General features: G+C 46.1%; 1 protein-coding gene across 1 annotated transcript in view; it reads left to right on the top strand.

Annotated features, from left to right (window-relative positions):
• Positions 1–211: 211 nt before the first annotated feature.
• Positions 212–12,645, top strand: part of ppp2r3a (protein phosphatase 2, regulatory subunit B'', alpha) — a 51,888-nt gene continuing 39,454 nt past the window's right edge. The window contains exon 1 of the mRNA XM_056425671.1: positions 212–459. The gene's annotated coding sequence lies outside the window, so the exon portion shown is untranslated. The remainder of the gene's footprint in view (positions 460–12,645) is intronic.

Below are 12,645 nucleotides of genomic sequence, written 5' to 3'. Positions count from 1 at the left end.
GTATTGTGTGATTATTGGGTTCATGTGTATTGTGTGATTATTGGGTTCATGTATAACGTTGACGGGTAATCGGGATTTTAAAACCCGGCCCGCCTGTCACTCTCCTCGAGCCCCCGCCCCGCCGGCCTGGTAACGGGAACTCCCCCTAAGTTCCCCGGTTCTCCTCTCGCTGCTCATTCTCTCCACGAGCTGTCACACACACACACGAACACACACACACACGTAGCTTCCCACGCGTCCACGCTCAGTCACACACGCGAAGTCGCCGCCGTCCGCGCGCGCGCTGCTCTCTCTCTCTCCTCGCGGATCCCCGGTTTACCGACAAGCGGCCGCTTTTGATTTCGCAGTCTGCGGCGAGCCTCGTCGTGACAGAGTTTTTGAGACGGCTGAAGGAGCAGCGAAGGAGGGCGCGAGGAGGAGGAGGAGGTGGAGAGGAGAGGAAAGGAAGGGGAGTAAAAGGTAAGCGATGGTGTCAAAATGACCGTTTTCCGCTCCGCTGTGTTTGGGAACTTCACCGTGTGTTCGCGGCGCCGCTCCGCGGGCACGCGCGCTGCAGGGACGCCCGTGCCCGTAGCGTCAGCTGCAGGTTTTATTATTATTTATTTTTTAATAACTAGGGCGTGTTTGTCAAAGTATTTCAGGTTGAGCGTGCGCGCGCGCGTGCTCTTTCCCATTAGAAAGGGGGGGGGGGGTCCTCTTGTTGTGTCACAGGAAGTTTGAGTAGCGGATCATAAAAAAACCTGCAAAAAAACTACAAGAACTACAAAAACGAGTCATCTTGCATTAGTGTGTGTGTGTGTGTGTGTGCAGGTAACTTCAGCGGCATCAACGGAACTCTTTGATGTCAGTGCTTTTTTTTTTTTTTTACTTGTTAAGTCACGTGATTTAAGTTGTCTAGGTTCAAGTCCCGAGAAGTGAACTGTGTTTTGGAAAGCTTTAAATATTGGTATTCAGCGGAATGGAAAATAACACGGTATCCAATTACCTGGGAATTGGTTTTTTAAATCTGTGTGTTCACTGTACGGGTTTATTTCTAAAGCTTTTTTAAACAAACTAAATGCATTTAAATACACAATAAAATAGGAGGGTGCTTGTGGCTAACATCCACACATGTGGGGCCTGCAGTTCATCGCTGTTGTTGTCAGCATGCAAGTGTGTGTGTCCTTCGACACGCCCATCATTTGTTTGTTTGTTGTATTTATATATGAGAGAGAGAGACAGAGAGAGAGAGAGACAGAGAGACTACATCTGTGTGTGTGTGATATCCTTTCGGATCCTGTGAGGTGGGAGTCAGTCACAGGGTCTCCCCTCTGGAATTCTCCAAGAATAGACACACACACACACACACACACACACACACACACACACACACACACACACACACACATATATACACACTCGCACTTTGAGCTCATCTCCAGACAGCCTAACGTCTTTCCCTTTTTAATGCTCACCCTTTTAACGACCGCTGCGCTTTAATTTCACGACGTGCGACGCCGCCGTGGCTCATTAGCCCGAAACCCGCCTCATTAAAGCCTCCGTGAATAGACGGCACTCCTCCAGCAACCACCACGGCGTGCTCTCTCCAGTTAGACGGCGTCCTTTCTCCCATAAGTCTCCTGTGTGTGTGTGTGTGTGTGTGTGTGTGAACATGTGTATGATCTTGCTTTTAATTTCCACATGTATCTAGTCATACCGAGAGGTGGGCGTCCCGACTGTCACGTAGCATCGCCGCAGCAGATGATGATGATGATGGTTGGTGCGTCTTGCTCAAGGGCACGTTGGCGGCGCAGGCCGACCTTCAGGACCCTGACAGACGTCTCTCTGCTGCGCGCTCTATTCTTCTTCTACCCTTACAGACGGGGGAAGAATGGCAGGAATGAGTCAGAGAATGATACGTTAGAAGAGGAGCTATAACCAGGGCTCCCTTTGATGCTGCCCGGCGTGATGGATGATGGACGCTTGAGAGAGAGAGAGAGAGAGAGAGAGAGAATCGCCAACCAAAACTTCTGACCCCACACACACACGATGACAAAAATAGAAACTGTCAATCGATTACCAGCGAAAATGATCAGACGTCATTAATCATTAATAAGCATGTTGTTGCTTTAATACCGTGTTGTATCTTTGTGAATCTGCTCTTTTATCCCCCGAGACTAAAGTAGGAGCCCTTAATAATGCCTGTCTCTATCAGCTGCAGATTGAATTGGTGAATTTCCTTAAAAATATATATATATTCAAACAGATTTTCTAGTTGGATGAAATGCTGGTGAATTCTGGCAAAAACACGACACGGTAATAAAATAAAAAAGCAAGAAAAAATGAAATAAAAAAGGTGAGTTTGAAGTGTAATTCTGCCTCCGTGACAGAAGCCAACGTGTTTCTCACCTTCACTGAATCACGTGAATAGAAAGATGAAATCTGGAAGCTCTCATCCTCCTTCCTCCAGCGCTCAGCGGCCGCTCTGCTTCCTATAATCATCTCAGCCGAGCTAAAGTTGTTATTCTCGATACCAACATGAAGACGGCATTTTAAAAAAAAGAAAAAAGAAAAAGCTGCTGCCTTTCCCCGTCATTATCTATTTTAAAGGGCCACCGATATGAATTGAATCCATTAGCTGTCGCCTTTGCCTTCCCTTTCCTCCCTCGCATCATTACTCTACTTGTCTCCTCTCTCCTTTCATCCACACGCAGCAGAGCAGATCGTTTTTGATGCTTTTCGTTTTCTACATAAAAAATGTTTCGGCTTGTCTGCGGATTTGGAGCCCGAGTCCATTTCTGGTTTTTTTGGAAGTGCCTGTACGCGAGGCCCCGGGGCCGCTGGCCCTCACACACATGCGTCTTTTCACGGGTGCTTGTTGTTCTCAAGCTTTGTGTGGAGAACCTTGTGTGTGTGTGCAATAGTGTGCACGCACGTGTGATATTAATCTAGCTTGTTTTTTTATCCATTTCTCACGTGTAGGTGTAGAAAAACAGGAAGTGCCTAAACGTATTGGGATATATTGGGACATATTGGGATGTTTTGGGACATATTGGGATGTATTGGGACATATTGGGACATATTGGGATGTATTGGGATGTATTGGGACATATTGGGATGTATTGGGATGTATTGGGATATATTGGGATGTATTGGGATATATTGGGACATTTTGGGATGTTTTGGGATGTATTGGGACATATTGGGATGTATTGGGATGTATTGGGATATATTGGGACGTATTGGGATATATTGGGACATATTGGGATGTTTTGGGACATATTGGGATGTATTGGGACATATTGGGATGTATTGGGATATATTGGGATGTATTGGGATATATTGGGACATTTTGGGATGTTTTGGGATGTATTGGGATATATTGGGATGTATGATGCATGATCGTCGTGGAGGTTTAGTGCAAAAAATATCCCAAACGGTTTATTCCCAAGTACGTGTGCACATGCAAGGGGGATTGGTGAATATTAAACAAAAACAATATCACAGGATGTCCAACCAGTTCAGAAAATAGCCAAGTTAGTTAAGTTATGTCTTTACTAGTTGAGCTTCCTCTGTTGGAGTCATGGACACTTTAAAGTAGAGTTCATATGCAGGTTCAGATGTTATGAATCCAGCACAGACGTGTAAGGACACACACACACACACACACACACAGACACACACACACACACAACAGGAGTGTAGTCAATAAAAGTCACATAAGAGTTATGTAATCGGTAAAAAAAAAAAAGAGAAAAAACCCCAGAGGTGGATAAATGTGTTCCGACGAGGACAGACACACACCTCTTTGGCAACGTCGGGACGACTCCCCCGAGACTGGGTTTATCTCCGTCAGACAGTGTGGGAATAATACGAGTGTTGTCTGCATGCGTGTGTGTTTTACGTAAAGGGGGTAATAAAAGGATTAACACAGAGAGAGAGAGAGAGGGCGAGGGATGCACATAAAGAGAAAAGCAGAATCCAAAATCTCAATTAAGTTTAATTTGTGGATTATTTTCATGTGTAATTATGAGTTACACCCACACCCTCACTTTGTGTGTGTGAGTGTGTGTTGTTTGGGTGTGGTGTGTCTAAAGCCAAGTGCATTAAACAGAGTCCCAGGACTCCGCCTGCTGCTGCAGGACGTCTCACATTTATACTTCCTAATTGATTCACGTGTGATTTATGAGGCTCTCGGCATCCACATGTGCTCACCTGCTTTTAGTTGTGCAGCGTACTCACACTGGTGACACACACACATACACCCACACACACGCACACGCACACACACACACACACAGACAGCTCTGAGTTACTCATCACTGCAGCACATAAGGCACAATTGTATTTAGCAGCTTCATGGTACTTTTAGTGGCACGGTCATTCACATTTCCCAGCAGCACATGAGTGTGTGTGTGTGTGTGTGTGTGTGTGTGTGTGTGTGGGGTGGGTGGTCGTCTCATGTTTCATGTAATACTGCCGGCTGCTAAAAATGAAGACGTGTGACAGGGGAAGTGTGAGTGTGATAGTGTGTGTGTGATAGTGTGTGTGTGTCTGTGAGCTTTTAAAGTTACGTTGCAGGCCTGTTGTGGTTTGTGGCCGACCATCAAAGTGGGCAACTATTACAGTGGGAAGATTAGATCTGAGAGTGACGACTCGAGCTGCCTTGAAGTCGTCGTGTGTGTTCGGTGTGATCTTTTTATTACCTTCGCATTGAAAATGCGGAAGGTTATGTTTTGATCGCCGTGTATTTATTTATTCATTTATTTGTATGCGTGTTATTCGCAGAACTCAAAAAGTATTGAACCGAATCGCATGAAATTTGGTGGGATGATTGGTTATTATCCGGGGACCAGTTGATTAGATTTTGGGATCGATCGGGTCAAAGGTCAAGGTCAAAGGTCATGGAAAGGTCAACATCTTTTTTTTACCATAGCACGATACATTTTTGTCCAATTGCCAATTGGCATGCAACTAATGCCAAAATGTTCATAATTCAATGCCCAATCTTGTGATATGCGAAGGAATGCGCTCTACCGAGTGCCCGTAGCTTCCTCTATTTCGATACATTATAACTAAATATAATGAAGATTACAGGAACTTCAGCGTCTTAATTTTTCTAATTTTTTTTTTTTGTGCCGCTGACATGCTGGATATATCCTTCACCCTTTTCTTTTCTTCTCTCAGAAATTGTGTTAATGTTTTTTTTGGTGTTTTTTCTTCAAGAATAAGTGGGTGGAGTTAGTGACAGTGGGCGGAGTTAGTGACAGTGGGCTCCGTGGTCGCTCAGGAAGCAGCAGAAAGGTCAAGTGTTTGTCAAGAATCGTGCATTTTGTTGACGGGTGTTCTACATTTCATCCACATGCCCTCGTGTTATTTTTTTTTAGCCAGTGCCCGTTCTGACAAAACAAACAGAAACAAACTGACCGGGTCGTCATAATAAAGCGTTGGGAATCGAACCCACGCCCACGATGGGGGTGATTAACACGCGTGGGACGTGCACCGCGCCTCAAGGCCTCTGCGAACCACCTTCAGCCACTGAGAGATGCACCCTGGGAAGAAAAAAAGGCGGAAAGGAGAGACTGAAGGGAGGAGTGGGAGTGTGTGAGAAGATTAGAGAGACGGGGGATGAGGAGCCGGACACTTTGATTCACAGATCTCCCATCATCCTTTGCTGCTCATTGACTGCCTCCATTGTGGCTGCGTTGGTTGGTGGGGTCTGAATGTCACTGCTTCTCGTCCGTGGACTGTGGAATTTGTGTGTGTGTGTGTGTGTGTGTGCGATGAGTTAATAGCTATCCATTGAGTGTTTGATTGTGTTCTGTTGTCCACACTGGCTCCCTTTGTCCAGACTCCACACACACACACACACACACACACACACACACACACACCAGGCATTCCTCCAGTGGCAGGCCAAAAGAGAAAGAGAGCTCTAACTAGCCAACAGTACCATTCATAGTCATGGCGGTGCGGTTCTTCCCGGCTCCTCCGGTTTGAGACATGAACGCGTCCGACGCTCGCTAAAAATATATTTACTGCTTGCTTTTCACGCTCCCTCCTTTGACTCCTCCTCCTCCTCCTCCTGCTGCTCTCCTCATCACTCTGCTCCCTCTCGCCAGCGCATGCAAACAAAGCCTGCGCCGCCTCAGGATGTGTTCAATGGCCTTTTGTGAGTTTATAGAGTCGGCCGGCGGTGGCTTGTTCCTCAAGGTGTAAATGTGAGTGCAGCCCCCTCCCCCCCCCCCCCCCCAAGACTGGTAAACAGAGACAAGACGAGACATGGTCGGCTCGCGGGAAAGGTCACGAGGAATCCAAACGTGTGACATCATCAGTGGGCCGTCCCGTCCTCCTGAGCTGTATAACAGACCGTGCCGTAAATGACAGAGGCCAAAGGGCTGCTGGTATTGGTCCGTGTGGGGAGACCACGCGTCTCACTGCCCACCGCAGACGGAGTAAACATTTTTCGGGGGGGGGGGGGGGGATATGGAGAAATGTGCGAGATAGAAGAATGAGAAATGAAGGGAAGGCAGGCCGACAGAGACTGACAGTAATCCAGCACAAAACTCCCAGAGAGAGGGAAGGTAGGAAGATTTTTTTTTTTATCCGACGTTGGGATAAATACCTCCAGTGCATCATGGGAAACGGGAGGGTGGGGGGGGGGAGCGACTATTTCGGGCTTTGCTCCTTCTTGTTATGCCAGCCGTCATCTCGGGGGCGGGAAGGATTTTTTGCGGAGCTGCAAGAACATTAACATGTGAGGTGGGAGGAAGAGGAGGAGGAGAAGAAGAGGAGTAAATGACCCCGTTGCACCAGTGTGCTCTGGGTTCGTTTTTTCTCTTCCTCTCTCTCTCTCTCAGATGAACATAAATCCATTCAAGAGGCTTTATTGGCGAGATAAGATCGCTCTTGACATTGCCAAAGCGTCTAAGTGCATCTCTGTCTCTTTCTGGTTGGACCAGGGGGCAGTACAGTCGGGCGGCGGCGAGAGACGACCGGCCGCCGTTATCTCGGTCGGTAAACACGAGTCAAGAGAGTCCCTACATGTTTATACTCTGTCTTTAACTCCCCACTCGTATATGTACACACTCGGAGGGCACTGGAACACACACACACACACACACACACACACACACACACACACACACACACACACACACTTACATAAAAGGATATGCAGGCCTGCACACACACACACACACACACACACACAGACACACAAGGTCAAATGAGGAACCGATTCTACTTCACGTTCCGGGCGTACGTGGAGGGATTGATCCTTCCTGAAGGGGTTGCTTTGGTTGGAGTTCCCGGGAAGAGTTTATATCCCTAAAATGTGGCACAAATGTCCAGTTTGACATTCAATCTGGTGGTCAAAATACATTTTGGGGCAAAATCTCAAGAATTCATAACAATATCACGTAAGTGACTCGTACGATAAAATGATAAATTGATGATACGTTCTACAGACATGGATGTAAACTACAACTCTCCTGAGTGTGACGCAGCCGGAGCTGAAAGGAGAGGAAAAGCAACAAAAAAACAGGCGGGAAGTAAGCGGGTGACGTTGCCCTTGAGCAACGCGTTGAGCGTTGAACACCTCCCCTTTTGGGATGTGAAGCAGGTGCTCGGTTTCTTTTCACGGAGACGAGGCGCCGGGCGGACTCCTGAGGACGCCGGCTGCGTGACCTCCCCCTTCACTTTGATCCCGGGAAGACGTGTGTTTTCTTTTCTTTTCCTCTCTCTCTTGTGTGTGTGTGTGTGTGTGTGTGTGTGTGGCGTTGGTGCAAAGAAAAAACAAACAGAATAGCATCACCTCCTATAATCCCGAGCGTTACATCCTTGTGGTTTCCATGGCTACAGACAGCGCTGGATCCCTTGCAGTGAGACCGACAGACGAAGAGTAACTTCAACCGGTAGTTAGAGAGCCCGAGTCGTGCTGAGAGAGGAGGGGGGGGGGGGGCAGGGGGGGGGTCTTTTTGTTTGTTTTTGTATTTAATCGTCTCGTCTTCTGATGTCTCGGAAGACATTTATCTTTTTCCTCAAGCCTATAATTATCATTTAAATCTTACCAATCACGCAAAACAGCCCCCCCCCCTCTCCCCCCCCCCTTTTTAAGTGGATACAATGTTAGAATGGGTTTGGCCGGACGGGTCGGGTGGTTCTGCTCTCTTTGTGCGGGAGCCCAGAAACGTCTTGAATCGTCTCCTTGGAAACCTCTGGAAGGTCACACCTGTCGCTGCTGCCCGGGAGCTTTCTTGTGTTTTCATCCATCATTTATTTAATTTTTTATCCTTTTTTGGGGGAACTATGCTCAACATTTGCTGACAGCGTGTCTTTTTAAGGTTTTTCCCCCTGTGGATGTTTTTTTTCCCCCCGTTCAGGAAGCCTGTTTATTCACTTTAGCCCGCAGCTGTTGGGAAGGAGGAATCTTTAGCATTTTTTGTTGTTGTTGACATTTTGGAAAGTTGACTCAAAATTCCCTCAACGGTTGGATGGAAACTTAACTTCTTCCTCCCCCTCTTCGTCTTTCTAGAAGCAGCTTTTAACACTGGACTAAAGGACGGGTACGTTTCACTGATCCTTTCTTTCTTTCTTTTTCTTTCTTTCTTTCATGTCTTTCATTTCTGACTCATCACTCTCTCTCCTCCACTTCTTCTTCATCTTTCTTCTGACCTGATCACACGGCTCTGACAACACCTTCTCCCCCCCCCCTCCCCTCATATCTTCTTCCTCTGACTTGTCATCTGCCCAGGTACATGCCCCTCGGGAGAGTGTGTGTGAAGGGGGGGGGGGGGGGGGGGAGACGGACACCAGAGACGTTAGAGTCCCCGTCTGATCCAGACTGAATGGCTCGTTTTGTGTGTGTGTGTCTGTGTGTGTGTGTGTGTTTGTGTGATCAGAATATTTGTCCATATACAGTAGAGTCTGGAGTCCAGTGCGATGATATTAGTGTTTGTGTGTGTGTGTGTGTGTGTGTGTGTCAGCGCCCCAGGCCTGGGAGAGCTTATATGCGGTAGTTTGATATCACTGGAGCTCTTCTCATCCGTGAGGTGAGCAGTCGAGCAGTCGGGGGACAGAGAAAAGGGGATTTTTGTAGACGGAGGCCCGTGTGTCTTTCCCTCCGTCCACAGAACAAAACCCTGAGCGTTTTATTCAAAATGCATCGTATCCTTTTTCACCCTCTTCTTATTTTTCGTTAATAACCCGACGCCTTGAAGCACGAAGCTTCGTCGTCGTTCTGCACGGGGCCGTGAGGTCAGGGCGATTACAGGCACTCGAAGCTCGACTGAGCCTGAGCGGCTGAACCGGATTCTATTGACCATGGAGATGGAAACGCACGATTAAAACCTGCTCTGCATAACAAGCTTTTGCTAAATAGCGTCGGTGCTTTACGATGAATTAGTATTTTTCTGCTGCTGTATAAGTCCATGTGTTCTTCTTTATTATACGGTGATACATATCTGATACCTGATCAGCCCGGGGAGGCGTGGATCTCATTCGGCTGTGACAAACTGTCATGTTGGTTTTCTCTCTTTATTACGCTGATCGCAAACACACTTTATTTTGAAGGGCGTTCATTTCATTTTTAGTTCACACAGTAACTCAATCTACCCGCCGGTTGGGGTTTTACACGCTGCTTATAACTGAGCAAAGCAGATTACAGCGTGTCAACAAACTAGGAGCTGCGTTTAGCTCCGATGAGAGGAGAACCCCGAGCGGCGCTTTCTGATTGCTTCTGGATTAAAGGCTTTGTTTCCAAGTGACGGGTCCGACTTCACGTCGACGACATTGATGTGGCCCGCGTGTGTGTCATTATACTGTCGTGTCATTGTGGTAACGTTGTGATTAAAGTAGTTGTTGATTTTTTTTTTTTTTTACTGGTTTATTTGTAGCAACATTGTGTTGATTTTTCACAATAGAAGTTAGACCGGGGGCCGAGCGCTCATGGGAACCGGAGCGCTCGGCTCCTCGGGGACCCGGGCTGGGACCGTGTTGTTGTTGTTTTGTTGATAAGAAAGTCTCTTCCACAGTTTTAGGGCTAAAACATAAAATGCACACACACATGCACACACACTCACTCGCATTCAAGGAGTAAAGTTCCTGCCTGAGAATCAGTATATTGTGTGTCTGTGTGTCTGTGTGTCTGTGTGTGTGTGTTTACATTCCTTGTTTCCTTGATTCCTCTCCTTTCTTATCCCGTTGATGATCTCATGACCACCTGTGGGGGTCGAGACCCGATGTTGGCAACCATAGATATACACTGAATGGAAAAAGACTGTAATATTTTCTTTTTAACTGGTATTTTTACAATAACACACACTTTCTTTTCCAGTTAAATGATGAAAACCACTACACGCGCACACACACACACACACATACACATACACATACACATACACACAGACACGATGCAGCGATCCCGTCCCGTTTCCATTTCGTCCAGGTGCATCCTGAAAAGATACAAGGATCCGGTGGCACTTTTTCTGGCATGCAAGGGGGGGGGGGGGGGGGTAAAGAGGGCTAAGGAGGTGAGGTCAGGACTCAGGAGTGTTCTGATTCCCCCTCTGGTGACAGCGAGAGGAGGAACCTAAAGTATCCATCATAAAGGCTGAATCAGGGGAATGTAGGCGCTACTTTACCACCAGGCGTCAGGACATATATATATATATATATATTTACATATGTATATATTTCATATTTATATATGTATATTTTTTATATGTATATATTTATATAAATATATTTATATATATATCCTCACACCTGCCAGTAAAGTATTTATATATTTGTATCTATATATAAATTTTGATTTTTATATTTATATATAAAACCTTTTCTTATATACGTACATATTTAGATTTATATATATATATTTATACCGCCATCACGCTGTCTGACTGCCATGTCGCAAGAATCTAAAATACGCCTTTTTTGTCAGGATGAGATTTTTGTCACATTTTGGGGATAAAAGAATGGAGTCAACCATTTAAGGTAAAGAAACACCCCTCTCTCTCTATCTCTATCTCTCTCTCTCTCTCTCTCTCTCTCGTGTTTCTTCTTCTTGAGTGAACATGTGTGGACGTGAGCAGCTGTGAGGGAACGTCTCCTTCCTTCTCGTTCTGTCTGTTTCTAAGTATGATGGACTTCCTCAAATCCACTCTTCTTCTTTTTGTAAGTCTCTGCTAGAACCCGGAGTCTTAATCCCAAACGGTGTGTGAGAGAGTCGAGCAGACGGGGACGACTGATGCCTTTTGAAATGAGCAAGAAGTATTTCCCGAAAAGATGAAACAAACTTTGGACTTAACCCTTGTGTTGCCTTAGGGTCATTTTGACCCGAATCAATATTACACCCTCCCCCCGCCTTAGGATTAATTTGACCCGATTCAATGTTTAATGTCGGTGTTCTTTCGGTAGTCAACAAACAAACATAAAGTGCCTCACACTTAAACTTGGAAAACAATATTAATTCTAATAATTTTCTGGAGGTTTTAATTGCTGGCGTCAAATTGAACCCAAAGGGTAAAATATGTTAGTAAATATAAAGGTAACAGGAGGGTGAAACATTGAATCGGGTCAAAATGACCCACAGGCGGGGGGAGGGTGTAATATTGATTCGGGTCAAAATGACCCTAAGGCAACACAAGGGTTTAACTCGACACAAATGGGCTTTTGGAATAAGATCATTAGAACTCAAAGCTCCTCTCTCTCTCTCTCTCTCTCGACCTCATAATGAGGCCCCTTTCCCCTTCTTTTTTGGGGGAAGCTGTTCTTTATTTGCTGACTGAGTGTTGCAGATGATGATGAAGCCAGTTTCCCTGAGGTTGACTGACTCCTGACTTCAAAGGCCAACACAGTCACACTATCACTTCTGCTGGAGCAGCCAAATCCTGAGGGATCACACGCGTGTGTGTGTGTGTGTGTGTGTGTGTGTGTGTGTGTGTGTGTGTGTGTGTGTGTGTGTGTGTGTGTGTGTGTGTGTGTGTGTGTGTGTGTGTGTGTGTGTGTGTGTGTGCGTGCATTTTCCAGTGGTGGGAAAATACACTTTGAGATTGTTGATTTAGAAAAGGAACACTTGAAAGAATTGGCACATAAACTATTTAATAAAGTAACTAAGGCTTTTTTCCTGGTTAAAAATAGATTTTAATTCTTTATTATTGTTTATATTCTTGTATCTCAGTGTTGACGGAACCCGTTTCATCTGTAAAACGGGACTGAGAACATTCTCCCTCCGTCTGATTGACGGCCTTTTTTACACCACACTTCTTCTAGAAGTAATAACTCATGCATTCATGGATGACTTCATGCAGCCATGAATAGTCTGCAAAGGCTCTCTCTCTCTCTCTCTCTCTCTCTCTTCGGCCAGCACTGTCTGCTCGCTCCACGATGACGTGTGTGGGAGTTACAAAACCTCACCCAACTGGGCAAGTGTAGGTGTTTTGTGTTTGTGATTGAATGCATATTTGTGTGTGTGTGTGTGTTTGCATACGTGTGTGTAACGGCATGCAGATGTGAGGCGGGGACATGGAAGGCTTGGCAGTGTCCCGGCGGGATGACTGTGTGTCTGCCGTCTCTGTCTGCCAGGAGCTCAGTAACTCCGACTGGAAAATCATACTGCGCACCGCCTGCTCATGTTATATGAACACACACACACACACACACACT

The sequence above is a fragment of the Pseudoliparis swirei genome, chromosome 11 (assembly GCF_029220125.1).
Source record: "Pseudoliparis swirei isolate HS2019 ecotype Mariana Trench chromosome 11, NWPU_hadal_v1, whole genome shotgun sequence".
NCBI lineage: Eukaryota > Metazoa > Chordata > Actinopteri > Perciformes > Liparidae > Pseudoliparis > Pseudoliparis swirei.
Note: the sequence above shows the minus strand (reverse complement) of the source record. Positions and strands in the feature narration are given on the sequence as shown.